Here is a 14,106-nt window from a genome sequence, read left to right on the forward strand (position 1 = left end):
GAGGGTATCATCTGCTGCTACCATTCTTCACTCCTCCAGCTAAAATCTTTAAATGGCATGTATATTGTTGTTTCTTGAATAAATTATTTAGTCATCAAATATGAATATCAGCAAAGTGGGTTTCAAAAGACGGCTTGCTGTCTGCACACTGCAAAACTTGATCTTCGGACTCAAAACTTCATCAAAATAGTATATTTATTTTTCCAAAGTGATACAGTTCCAAGGTGCATAGTGCCCAAAATGCAATGGAGCAAGTTAGAATAAACCTTTCAGCTCCATGTTATCTTCAGTACGTGTACATAAAACCTGTTCTTTACTTGTTGGGAAACTACCAGCAGGTACACTCATTCACAGAATATTACAGGTGTTGCCAATAAGACGATGTGGGGAACATTCCCCTGGTAAAATGGGTCTTTTGCTGTAGGCCTACATGGTGGGTTAAGGGTAATGTTACCACCCAGTGGAGGCTGGTGAGAAGGGCTATAGGAGGATTGGCTCATTGTAATGGCTGAAATGGAATGAATGGAACGGAGTAAAATGTGTGGTTTATATATGTTTGATGTGCTTGATACAGTACATTCCATTGATATCATTCCAGCATTTACAATGAGCCCGTCCTTCAATAGCTCCTCCCACCAGCCTTCTCTGTTACCACCGCCAACCTTTGAAGAGACTGCTCTTTTGCCTGTGGGTGGAAGAAAACTTCACTGGTGTTGATGTTGATTTAATTTGAATAGCCAGTGGACTAATAAATTGTTTCTACCATATATTTTCATTAGCCATTTACCATGATTAGGGTCATGCTAGTGATACTAATGATTCTTCACTATAACTATATACTCTGTTATTTCGATGCAGGTTAAATGTCAGGTTTTGTATCAATATTGGCAAGTGTTAGTTTGTTTATCATAGTTCCCTTTAAGTTTAACATTTCTTTTTGATACTGTCTCAAAGCCCACTAAAAAAGCAGCATTCCCCAAGAGAGGATTAACTTCACATCAGCTCTGATGAATTCATGAACTTCTGAGACAAAATAATTCATTATCACTAGAAAGCAAATTACGAACTCCTCTTTGAATCTGAGTATTTCGCCAAAACTCAGTTGTCCTGAGTCAGTACAGAACTGCCAGGACCTAGGATCAAGGGAGACACTCACGTTTTTTAATACTGTACCTATCGACACATTCACGAAAATAGTAATGGCCTTCCAGCTACCTACTGGACCCTATTCCAACTAAACTACTGAAAGAGCTACTTCCTGTGCTTGGCCCTTCTATGTTGAACACAATAAACGGCTCCCTATCTTCTGGATGTGTACCAAACTCACTAAAAGTGAAAATAATAAAGCCTCTCCTGAAAAAGCCAAACCTTGACCCTGAAAATTAAAAAACTATAGGCCTATATCGAATCTCCCATTCCTCTCAAACATTTTGGAAAAAGCTGTTGCGCAGCAACTCACTGCCTTCCTGAGTATAATGTATACAAAACACTCCAGTCTGGTTTTTTACCCCATCATAGTGCTGAGACTGCACTCGTGAAGGTGGTAAATCACCTTTTAATGGCGTCAGACCAAGGCTCTCCATCTGTCCTCGTAGACCTTAGTGACGCTTTTGACACCATCGATTACCACATTCTTTTGGAGAGATTGGAAACCCTAATTGGTCTACACGGACAAGTTCTTGCCTGGTTTAGATCTTATCTGTCATAAAGATATCAGTTCATCTCTGTGGATGGTTTGTCCTCTGACAAATCAATTGTACTTTCGGTGTTCCTCAAGGTTCCATTTTAAGACCACTATTGTTTTCACTCTATAATCTACCTCTTGGTGATGTCATTCAAAAACACAATGTCAACTTTCACTGCTATAATGACAACACACCACTGTACATTTTGATGAAACATGTTGAAACACTAAAATTACCTACCCTGGAAGCCTGAGTTTCAGACATAAGGAAGTCGATGGCGGCATTTTTAAAAACTTTTAAACTCAGATAAATCAGAGATGCTATTTCTAGGTCCCAAGAAACAAGGATATCTGCTTATTGATCTGACAATTAATCTTGATGGATGTACAGTCATCTCAAATTAAACTGTGAAGGACCTTACTCTGGACCTTGATCTCTCTTTTGACGAACATATCAATAATATTGCAAGGGCAGAGTCTTTCCATCTTTGTAACATTGCAAAAATCTGAACCTCTTTGTCAAGAAATAATGCAGAAAAGCTAATCCATGCTTTTGTCACTTCTAGATTAGACTACTGCAATGCTCTACTCTCCGGCTAGTTAGTGCTAAAAATGGCTGCTATGATTTTGACTAGAACCGAAAATTTGATCATATTACTCCAGTGCTAGCCAACTGGCTTCCAGATAAGGCTAGAGCTGTTATCAATGTTTTTACTGCTAACCTACAAAGCATTACATGGACTTGCTCCTACTTATCTCTCCTATTTGGTCCGTACATACCTACATGTACGCTACGGTCACAAGATGCAGGCCTCCTTATTGTCCATACAATTTCTAAGCAAACAGCTGGAGGCAGGGCTTTCTCCTATAGTTACATTTTTATGGAATGGTCTGCCTATCCATGTGAGAAACGTAGACTCTGTCTCAACGTTTAAGTCTTTACTGAAGACTCATCTCTTCAGTAGGTCCTACGATTGGCCCAGGAGTGCGAAGGTGAATGGTAAGGCACTGGAGTGATGAACCGCTCTTGCTGTCTCTGCCTGGCTGGTTCCCCTCTCTCCACTGGGATTATCTGCCTCTGACCCTATTACGGGGGCTAAGTCACTGGCTTACTAGTGCTCTTCCATGCCGTCCCTAGGAGGGGTGCGTCACATCGTGCCAAGCTTTTTTTGCTATATTCGACTTGAGCGGGTTGAGTCACTGACGTGATCTTCCTGTCCGGTCTTGCGCCACCTCGGGCTCTTGCGCCACCACTGTAATTATTATTTAACCCTACTGTTCATCTATGAACGTTTGAACATCTTGAAGAACAATCTGGCTTTAATGGCCATGTACTGTTATAATCTCCACCGGTACAGCCAGAAGAGGACTGGACACCCCTCATAGCCTGGTTCCTCTGTAGGTTTCTTCCTAGGTTCCTGCCTTTCTAGGGAGTTTTTCCTAGCCACCATGCTTCTACAGCTGCATTGCTTGCTTTTGGTTTTTTTTTATGCTGGGTTTCTGTATAAGCACTTTGTGACATCTGCTGATGTAGAAAAGGCTTTATAGGGCCTCCTGAATGGCACAGTGGCCTAAGGCACTGCATCACAGTGCTAGAGGTGTCACTACAGACCCGGGTTCAATCCCAGGCTGTGTCACAACTGGCCGTGATCGGGAGTCCCATAGGGCGGTGCACAATTGTCCAGGTTTGGCTGGGGGGCTTTACTTGGCTCATTGCGCTCTCCTTATGGCGCCTGAAGGCTGACTTTGGTCATCAGTTGACACATGGTGCGGATGGCTTCCAGGTTAAGCGGGCAGGTGTTAAGAAGTGTGGTTTGGTAGATCATGTTTCAGAGAACGCATGACTTTGCCTCCCAAGCCTGTTGGGGAGTTGCAGCAATGAGACAAGATCGAAATGGGGAGAAAAAAGGTTTGTGTTAAAAAAGGCTTTATAAATCCATTTGATTTTAAGAGAGTCCGCTAAATCAGGGTTTCCCAAACTCGGTTCTGGGTGCATGTTTTGGTGTTTGCCCTAGCACTATACAGCTGATTCAAATAATTCAAGTATGATGATTAGTTGGTTATTTGAATCAGCTGTGTAGGGCTAGGGCAAAAACCAAAACGTGCACCCAGGGAGGGGGGCACCAAGACCAAGTTTGGGAAACCCTGTTCTAAAATATAATGTATTTGATTTTTATTGTTGATTTATTAGGATCCCAATTAGCCAACGCCAATGGCAACAGACAGTCTTACTGGGATCCAACACATTACAGACAAAAGACTTTACAATTTACAATACATACATTTAATGTAGTGTGTGTGTGTGTGTGTGTGTGTGTGTGTGTGTGTGTGTGTGTGTGTGTGTGTGTGTGCATCTATCAGTTACACATACATGTCAGTACACACACACACAAGTACATCACATGAAGGGAGAAGTGTTGCTTTATTTGTCTTTTGAAACAAAGTTTGCTGTTCACTTGTACTATAGAAGATGGAAGGGAGTTCCACGCACTCATGTCTATGTATAATACTGTACATTTCCTTGAATTTGTTCTTGACCTGGGGACTGTGAAAATACCCATGGTGGCATGTCTGGTGGGGTAAGTGTGTGTCAGTTGACTATGCAAACAATTTTGAATTTCCAACACATTAATATTTCTTATAAAAACAAGCAGTCTTTCCTCAACTCTTAGCCAAGAGAGACTGGCATGCATAGTATTAATATTAGCCCTCTGATTACAATGAAGAGCAAGAAGTGGCACTGTTCTGGGCCAGCTGCAGCTTAACTAGGTCTTTCTTTGCAGCACTTGACCATATAACTGGACAATAATCAAGATAAGAATAAACTAGAGCCTGCAGGACTTGCTTTGTGGAGTGTGTTGTCAAAAAAGCAGAGGATCTCTTTATTAGGGACAGACCTTTCCCCATCTTTACAACCATTAAATCTACAGTACCAGTCAAAGGTTTGGACACACTTACTCATTCAAGGGTTTTTCTTTATTTTGTACTATTTTCTACATTGTAGAATAATAGTGAAGACATCAAAACTATGAAATTACACATATGGAATCATGTAGTACCAAAAAAGTGTTAATTCAAGGCACACTTAACCAGCATGGCTACCACAGCATTCTGCAGCGATACACCATCCCATCTTGTTTATGCATAGTAGAACTATCATACATTTTTCAACAGGACAATGACCCAACACACCTCCAGGCTGTGTAAGGGCTAATTGACCAAGAAGGAGAGTGATGGTGTCGCATCAGATGAGCTAGCCACAATCACCCAACCTCAACCCATTTGAGATGGTTTGGGATAGGTTGGACTGCAGAGTGAAGGAAAAGCAGCCAACAAGTGCTCAGCATATTGTAAACTCCTTCAAGATTGTTGGAAAAGCATTCCAGGTGAAGCTGGTTGAGAGAATGCCAAGAGTGTGCAAAGCTGACATCAAGGTAGAGGGAGGCTACTTTGAAGAATCTCAAATATAAAATATATTTTGATTTGTTTAACACTTTTTTGGTTACTACATGATTCCATATGTGTTAATTCATAATTTTGATGTCTTCACTATTATTCTACGATGTAGAAAATAGTAAAAATAAATATACCCTTGAATGAGTAGGTGTGTCCAAACTTTTGACTGGTACTGTATACATTTTGACCATGACAGTTTATAATCCAAGTTAACACACCAAGTAATTTAGTATCCTCAACTTGTTCAACAGCCACACCATTCATTACCACATTCAGCTGAGGTCTAGAATTTAGGGAATGATTTGTACCAAATACAATGCTCTTAGTTTTAGAGATGTTCAGGACCAGTTAATTACTGGCCACCCATTCCAAAACGGAGTGCAATTCTTTAAGGGTTTCAGTGACTTCATTAGCTGTGGTTGCTGATACAAATATGGTTGAATCATCAGCATACATGGACACAGATGCTTTGTCTAATGCCAGTGGCAGGTCATTGGTAAAACTAGAAAAGAGTAGAGGGCCTAGAGATCTGCCCTGCAGTACACCACACTTACTTGGTTGAGATTAGAGAAGCTTGCATAAAACCTTTTGTCAATAGGGGGAGCTGTTAACAATTTTTTTTTTTTACATTTCCAAATTAAACTGCCTCGTTATTCAATTCTTGCTCGTACAATATGCATTATTATTACTATTGGATAGAAAACAATCTCTAGTTTCAAAACCGCTTTGAATTATGTTCTGTGGGTGAACCAGAACTCTTTCTACAGCGAACTCATGACAGGACATGCGAAGCTCTGAAAAAATAGTCTCTGATCTCGGATCAGTTTTAAAACTCTGTGTGTGCCTATGGCTTGACATGAACTGCACCCGCTCCCCTGGATGTCAGTAACCAATGAGAAGTGGAATGGTGTCTCTACGTGTTTGTCAGAGTTTTATAAAGGGAATGGAGTGAGATGTCCCTTCTTTTCGACGCTTGCCAGGACGCAAGGGAGGACATCAGAATCGCATGCTCAAAAGCTCTCGTTATTGATCAAAGATATATCCGTCTGTGATTTAATTCGATATAGGTGTTTAGAAAACATCATAACGAAGTTATTTGAAAACCGATTTATATCAGTTTATTGCGAGTTATTATGCATTTTTCTGAATTTCCTTAGTATGCTGTTTGAGGATTTGGGCACTGTGTGTGCCGTGTAGCTATCGTTAGCTGCTAGTTCCGAAGTTGAGGAGGTCGTTTTACAACAAAAGCAAACGATTATTTTGGACAAAGGACACATTGCCCAAGATACTGATGAAGCCCGTCCAAAAGTAAGAGTTATTTATGATTTTATTCCGTATTTATGTGGAAAAATGAAACGCAGTTGTCAGCCATTTTTTTGTGGCACTATCTTGGCTGTAACTCACAATGTATGTCTTAGTAACGTAAATTTTAAAAATCTAAATCAGCGTTGCATTAATAACCAATGCATCTTTTCATTAGGCTGTCCAACCTGTATTTTTTTAGTCAATCTAATTGAAAATAATCGTAAACATAGGTGCCTTTCCAAGATGCGCCGGCCCGAATGCATGCCATGTTTTGACAGATTACATTGCATAACCACGATTTGTGATGCTAAATATGCACATTTTCGAACAAACCTATATGCAGTGTAATATGATTTACAGGGACTGTCATTCTGAAGAATTCTGAGAAGGTTAGTGAAAAAATTAATATATTTTGGTGGCGATAACGTTATCGCCCCTTTTGCCTGATTTATGTTGGTGTGATGTTAGCTCATGTGGTATGCTAATATAACGATATATTTGTGTTTTCGCTGTAAAACACTGAGAAAATCTTGAAATATTGTCTGGATTCACAAGATCTTTGTCTTTCAATTGCTGTAGGCTGTGTATTTTTCAGAAATGTTTTAGGATGAGTATTTTGGTAATTGACGTCGGTCTCTGTAATTATTCCGGCTGCTTCCAACGCTATTTCAGATTGCAGCTGCAATGTAGAACTGTGATTTATACCTGAAAAATGCACATTTTTCTAAAAAACATATCCTAGTACCATAAATATGTTATCAGACTGTCATCTTATGAAGTTGTTCTTGGTTAGTGGCTATATATATCTTTATTTAGATCGAATTTAGTATGCTACTGATGGAGTAAAAAACTGGTGGAGTAAAAAAAGTGGTTTTCTTTGCTAACGTGGTTAGCTAATAGATTTACATATTGTGTCTTCCCTGTAAAACATTTTAAAAATCAGAAATGATGGCTGGATTCACAAGATCTGTATCTTTCATCTGGTGTCTTGGACTTGTGATTTAATGATATTTAGATGCTTGTATTTACTTGTGACGCTATGCTAGGCTATGCTAGTCAGCTTTTTTACTGTGGGGGGTGCTCCCGGATCCGGGATGAGTACCAAGTAAAAGTTAAAGAAAACCCTCTGAATTGTATTAGATCGACAGCTCTGAATCCACGATATCTCAGAGGTTCAAAAGCCATAACACATATGTTTTCTCAACAACAGGCTGCACTGAAATCTAACAGCACAGCTCCCACAATCGTAAATACTCTGCTTCTGTGTCTGTAGTATTGAGATTGAAACGTGTGATTGTGGGATACAGAGAGAGACTTGGCCAAACTCCTAATTCCCAAAATGGGAGAATTAAACAATCTTTCTAGTTTTGGGAATGGTCAATGGACACTTAAGGGACAGTCATGACGAGTGTGTTTCATTTGGTGATCTCATGAAGGACAGGAAACACAAAACTGTATCTCTTAGTGTACATTTCCCAGGTGTCAGGTTTACATCTAAATATTGCGAAACCTATGTGATTAAACATGAAACTATTTGTGAAAAGATGTAATGGGATGTTAACCTTCTAAATGAGAGTATGGATTAGTCCGTGGCCACACCCCCGTGAGCCCAGACATCACATTGGACATCATAGAACCGCCCCTTTTTCCACAGAGTATAAAACCCACTTCCTACAAAATATACATTAAGTCAGAGAATGCCGGGACAGAGTCCCCACATTGGAATGGCTACAATTCATTAGAACATACAGCTGTAGTTTTGGCTACACTGCTGGAAATGGTTAAACTCGTAAATCTAGAACGAGAATACCGACAACCGCCGAATGGTACTCTGAAGTATCCATCCTAACCAACTACAACCTCAAAAGACATTGTGACTTCTGGGAAAGTTAACCAGAGACTCTGATGAACTCTACAGGATGACCGAGTGCTTTCAACGGAGAGACAACACGGAGAGACAACAACGACATACAAGCGTAAATATGTACATTGCAATTTCTTTCAGAATGAGCGGCTGTTCATGTGCAAAGTATTAGCATGTCCATGAGTACAATTATCCACTGTGTGTAGTGAATCCATTTTGTCTTTCCCGCTCTTTCTCAGTCCCCACCCCTTTCCTTTGTCTATCAAGCCATCATATCGCCATTGTCCGCTAACGACTTTTTCTTTGTAGCATGTAGTAACCCAAATATCTGTTATGTAATTCTGTGTGATTATTTAGTTATCGATAAATAATGACAACTTAGATGGAAAGCTACTGAGGATGGTAGCTGACTCTATAGCCACTCCTATCTATCATATATTTAATCTGAGCCTAGAGGAATGTCTTTGTCCTCAGGCCTGGAGGGAAGCCAAAGTTATTCCGCTACCCAAGATTGGTAAAGCTGCCTTTACTGGTTTTAACAGCAGATCTGTCAGCTTGCTGCCAGCTCTTAGTAAACTGTTGGAAAAAAGTGTTTGACCAAATACAATGCTATTTATCTGTAAACAAATTAACATACTTTCAGCATGCTTATAGAGAAGGGCACTCAACATGTACTGCACTGACACATTTTACTGATGATTGGTTGAAATAAATTGACAATAAGGTGTCGTGTCTGGACTATCATTAAATGTGACGACTGTATATTATTAAATCAATTCTCTAGGTTTAATTATTACGTGATTAAACTGATCACGTAAACATGAATTAGAGGGAAATGTTTAGAGTAATAATTTCCCGAATATAACTCTATAACTAGTCTTCTATTAATGATAATGAATTGTTACCTGTCACATTCCAAACATTGTAAAATTATTGGTTAACTGCACAAACCATAGTTTAAATCATGAATCAGCGATATACAATTTGGCTTAATTATTTATTTACTAACAATAATTTTTACACCTCTCCCACACTAACTTTACAAAATTCAAACTTACAATGCTTTTCTTTCATTATTAGTTTTTTATGCATGAGTACGATGGCTCACTGTTCTTTGTTGGAATTTCCTGCCTAAATCTGCCCACTTTTCCAATGAAGTAATCATTAAAATAATTGGCAACATCAAATGGTTTAATGATGAATAAGCCATCTGATTCAATGAAACATGGAGTTGAATTTGTCTTTCTGTCCATAATTTCATTTAATGTACTCAAGTTTTTTCCCCATCATTATTTATATCATTGATCTTGGCTTCAGTTTCTTCTTCTTTTTGTTGAGTTTAGTCACATAATTTCTCAATTTGCAGTAAATCAGCCTGTCAGATTATTAGCCACTCCTTTTGCCCCATCTCTTTCAACCATACAGTTTTTCAATTCCTCATCAATCCATGGGACCTTAACAGTTCTAACAGTCAGTTTCTTAACAGGTGCATGTTTCTCAATAATTGGAATAAGCAATTTCATAAATTCATCAAGTGCAGCGTCTGGATGCTCCTCATTAATCACATCAGACCAACAAATATTTTTTACATCATCCACATAAGAGTCACAGCAAAATCTTTTGCATAATCTATTACACTGTATACACTATTAAGGCCCAACTTTTGGAACTTTGGCTTTCCTGGATATAGCCACTATATTGTTTAAAGGTTAAATTAAAATAATATTTAAAATTGTGATCCCTGCATCCAATGGTTATGGATACAGTTTAAGAACAAAGTTCTACAGTATTAGTAAAAATGTGATCAATACATGTGGATGATCTTGTTCCTGTACTGTTTGTAAACACCCTGCTAAGTTGATTAATAACCTGAACCAGAGTATAGGCACTGGTTACATTGAGAAGCGTGCTCTTGAGCAGACAGCTTGATGAAAACCAGTCAAGATTCATGTACACTATCAAGCATTTATTTAGATACTGACTGTTAGCACTTGGTGGCCTAGAGCAACACCCCAAAAGAAAAGGCTTTATATGTGTCAGGTGAACCTGCAACCACAACACTTCAGTAACACTTGACATAAGATCTTCTCTCAGCATTACAGGGATATGGCTCTGAAAATATACAGCAACACCTCCCCCATAAGCATTTCTGCCTCGTCTAGATGTTTTATCCTTTTATTGTTACTGATGTATCATTAAATGAATGATCTAAGTCAGTCTCAGAAATGGCAAATATATGAATGTTATCTGATGCAGCAGTTATTGATTTCATTAACCTTATTTCTAAGACTACATATATTAATATGGGCTATTTTCAGACCTTTCCTGGGTGGCTTATCATAGATAGATAGACATATATGGAAAAGAGAAAACAAAGCAAGTGAAATAAAATCATATTCAGCACTCCATTAATCAGTTGGCGTGTGTGTGTGGGGGGGGGGGGGGGGGGCGTGAAGCTCCGTACCCATAGGCTTGGTTCTCTCAATGTAATGTCTATACTAAAAGGCATATCATGAAAATACATCCTCTCATCACAAATGCCTACACCTCCTAGATTTCAAAGTGCAAAAACATGCAGAGAGATGAGTGTCTTGTTACCAATACATTTAATAGATATAGACCAATAGATCAAGTTCTGTGGTAAATCATTGATGCTGAGAGAAGGATGTGCAATGATATAATGGGCAAGACAAGTCTACTACATTCATTGGCATAAATAAAATAAATCATGAGCCAGGGGGAATTTGCCCCCACAAGTTACATGTTAGATAGACTCTCTCTGTATATAGGCATAAAGAGAAAGTATACAATGAGGGAAGTCAGTCAGGAATACTTGAGCTAGAAATTTCAGAGTTGGTGAGTGAATGACTGAGAAAGATCCTGCTCACTGATTGACAGAGACAGGCTTCTAGGCCTACACCAACAGCTGAGTCTAAGAATGGAGAGAACATCCGTGGATGGGATGGTGTGGATACAGTACAGAGATTATATATATATATAAATAGAAGACAAATGGAGGAGACCTAGTTATTTAGAATTCTACTGACATTTACAGTAGAGGGTTAAAGAAAACAAAATGCACTGTCACAGAACTGTGGGCCAACCAATTCAACTAGGACAATCTTTAGCAGCTCTTGCGCTTACATGAATCAAATATTGTTGCACAACTTCACACTACTTGCTGATTCACTCAACGCAATCTGTAACCCCTGAACTTTGTAAAGGTAATGTGAAACCTGCAACGGGGGGACAGACCAAAGGTGTGAACATATGTCCCACTCTGTTGGTGTTGATGAAAGGGTGGTGAGATGGGAGCTGAAGGCGTGGGGGACAGGGGAACTAACTTCAGCTCTAACAGTTTGACTTCACGGTCTGCTGTATTGTGGATGAGCAAGTGTTTTTATGCTGCATGAGTAAGAGGTGACCTCAACAATAACAGAACGAACCATGGTAAAATTAAGGAAGTAAATCCAGAGTGGTAATTTAGTCAGTCAGGATTAAAAGATTTTTAAACTGCAGAAAACAGCAATATTTGTGGATACTGCAACTGTGTTGGCTACAGGAGGTGAACAACTGGATTTTACAGTATACATTTAAATAAGTTTGTTTCTGAAACGTAGGACACCTGCCACTATATTCAAGACATCTACACAAGAAGAGTTGAATGTCACAAACCTGCAAAGGATTGCATCTTGATTGAATTAGCAAGCCTTTGGACTGATTCTATGGAAATTGATTTACATCAACTGCAGGTCTTGGTTTATAACATGCAGGAAGGGTCACTCCCACTAGCATAGTAAACAATACCGAAACAATAACCTACAGGATCATTGGATACACAAATAAACTATAGGGGGTTATTTTGTACCCAGTGGAAGAGATAGAGGCTTATTTCCTGTCTCAGTTGAGGCCAGATTGTAAATTGAGATGTTTCTCAATAGCTTTCTGGTGGCCGTCGGACTCATGGGAAGTTCCAATTTCACCTGTTGTCATGTCTGATTGTGTTTGGACCCGCCCTGAGCATGTGGGTCTCCAAACACAGCATCTTCGCCAAAAGGACTCATTTTCTTCACAGGTAAGAATTAAGATGGGCTCAAACAATAATACATAATTTCCTTATTGATGGTTTCAAGGCCTTTTCTCAGGTATGTCCAGTCTGTTTGCATCCACATATTCTACACCAATCAGCATCTACAGCTGAATTATAACCATGTTCAAATCATCTTGCCGTTTGTTCACAATTCAGAGCGTTCTTGCGCTTAGGCTGGGGATGGACCTGCATCTTTGTTGGCCTCCTCTCCTCAGTGCACAGATCCCTCTTTCTGCGACACCTCTCTCGGCTGATGGTGGGAGGTCTGCTGTGGGTGGGGTTCTGGAAGCTCCTTGATGTCCTTGAGAACTCTACAGGGGAGCTTCTACTAGCCCTTCAGTGCTGTAGGTGTCCAGCCCTACTACTACGGGAGGCAGCAAGCAGTTGTGTGTGGGAAACGGCTATGAGGTCTCTGATGACATCTTCTTGCTGTGTGTCTGCTGCCTACTGTTGGCCAAGGAGGCCATTTTCAGGCCCTACCTGACTATGGGTGGGACTTCAGGGACCCCACTGCAGCTGCTCTTCTTGTTCTGTGTCATCCTGCTGGGCCTCTGGGTGTTCTTGCTTCTCTGCGTTCCACACACAGATCCTAGCAGGGGCCCTGTGGTGCCTCAGCTGGAGGTCCCTATATCAGGACTGGTACCGCCTCAGACCCAGGTGGTATTGCCTTGGACTCTTAACCAAGAAAGAAGAGGGTTTAGCCTGAGTGAAAGAGGGGGAGAATTGGTTGGAGCCATACACACATCTCATAAAACATAAGTGTTGGCATAATGATTTTCCTTTGTCCTTTTCATGAAATAGTGAGAGGCGAATTAAACCATATTAACAGAATTTCAAGTCCTTTTTAAACTGTTAGTTATCCACTTATTGTACGAGAAGACATTTATGAAACAAGCAGTTTTATGATAAAGGAAAGGCTTCATAAAATTGGTTGGCTGTCTTTCAGACCTTAACATAGAGCACTGATTAAATAATGCTGTTTATTTTTGAACATATGCATCTGACAGTGCAAGCAATGTAAGTAAGAAGTTAAATTGTGTTTCTGAAAACCAGACTAAATGAACTTGCGCTAAACTTTGCATAAGCACCAATGTTCACTGTCACATAATTAGATAATACATTCCAAACAACATCCTGCCCCCCCAAGTCAGCTTTAATAGAATTATTCCAAAAGCTCCAGGCACAAAAAAGCTCAAATGAATTACAAGTCTAAAACGAATATCATGAGAATGAAAGGTATCTACTGCACTGTTAGTGCAGAAGTATCTGTTGGAGCTAGGAACACAAGCATTTCGCTATACCCACAATAACGTCTGCTAAATATTTGCGTGACCAATAGCAATTGAATTAACTTTTTGGGGGTCCCGACCAAATTCACATAGAAATGTGAGTTAGAGCAGTCACTCATTTAAAGCAAGCCTAACGTGTAGATGCTTCACATTTAAGTTTAGTTTTTACAACTTTTACTCATAATTTAGGTACATTAGCTTCAAACAGCTGAAAACTATTTTTGGTTATTGAAAATATATTTCACAGCGGTTTAGAGGGTACAATGATTCTCTACACTATACATAGTTTGCTTAATTTCAGTTTGTCAAAACAAGCAATTAGAATTTTAGCAACCAGGAAATGGCAGACAAAATGCTGTATATTGCACCAATAAACATAGATTTCAAGCACAAGTAAAAGGTGTGATACAAACTGTTG

The 14,106-nt window shown here is 39.5% G+C and overlaps 1 pseudogene; it reads left to right on the plus strand.

The window, feature by feature from the left end:
* Window positions 1-12,331: 12,331 nt before the first annotated feature.
* Window positions 12,332-13,105, plus strand: LOC111956535 (fat storage-inducing transmembrane protein 1-like; annotated as a pseudogene).
* The last annotated feature ends 1,001 nt before the right edge of the window (window positions 13,106-14,106 follow it).

Source organism: Salvelinus sp. IW2-2015, linkage group LG32, assembly GCF_002910315.2.
Source record: "Salvelinus sp. IW2-2015 linkage group LG32, ASM291031v2, whole genome shotgun sequence".
NCBI lineage: Eukaryota > Metazoa > Chordata > Actinopteri > Salmoniformes > Salmonidae > Salvelinus > Salvelinus sp. IW2-2015.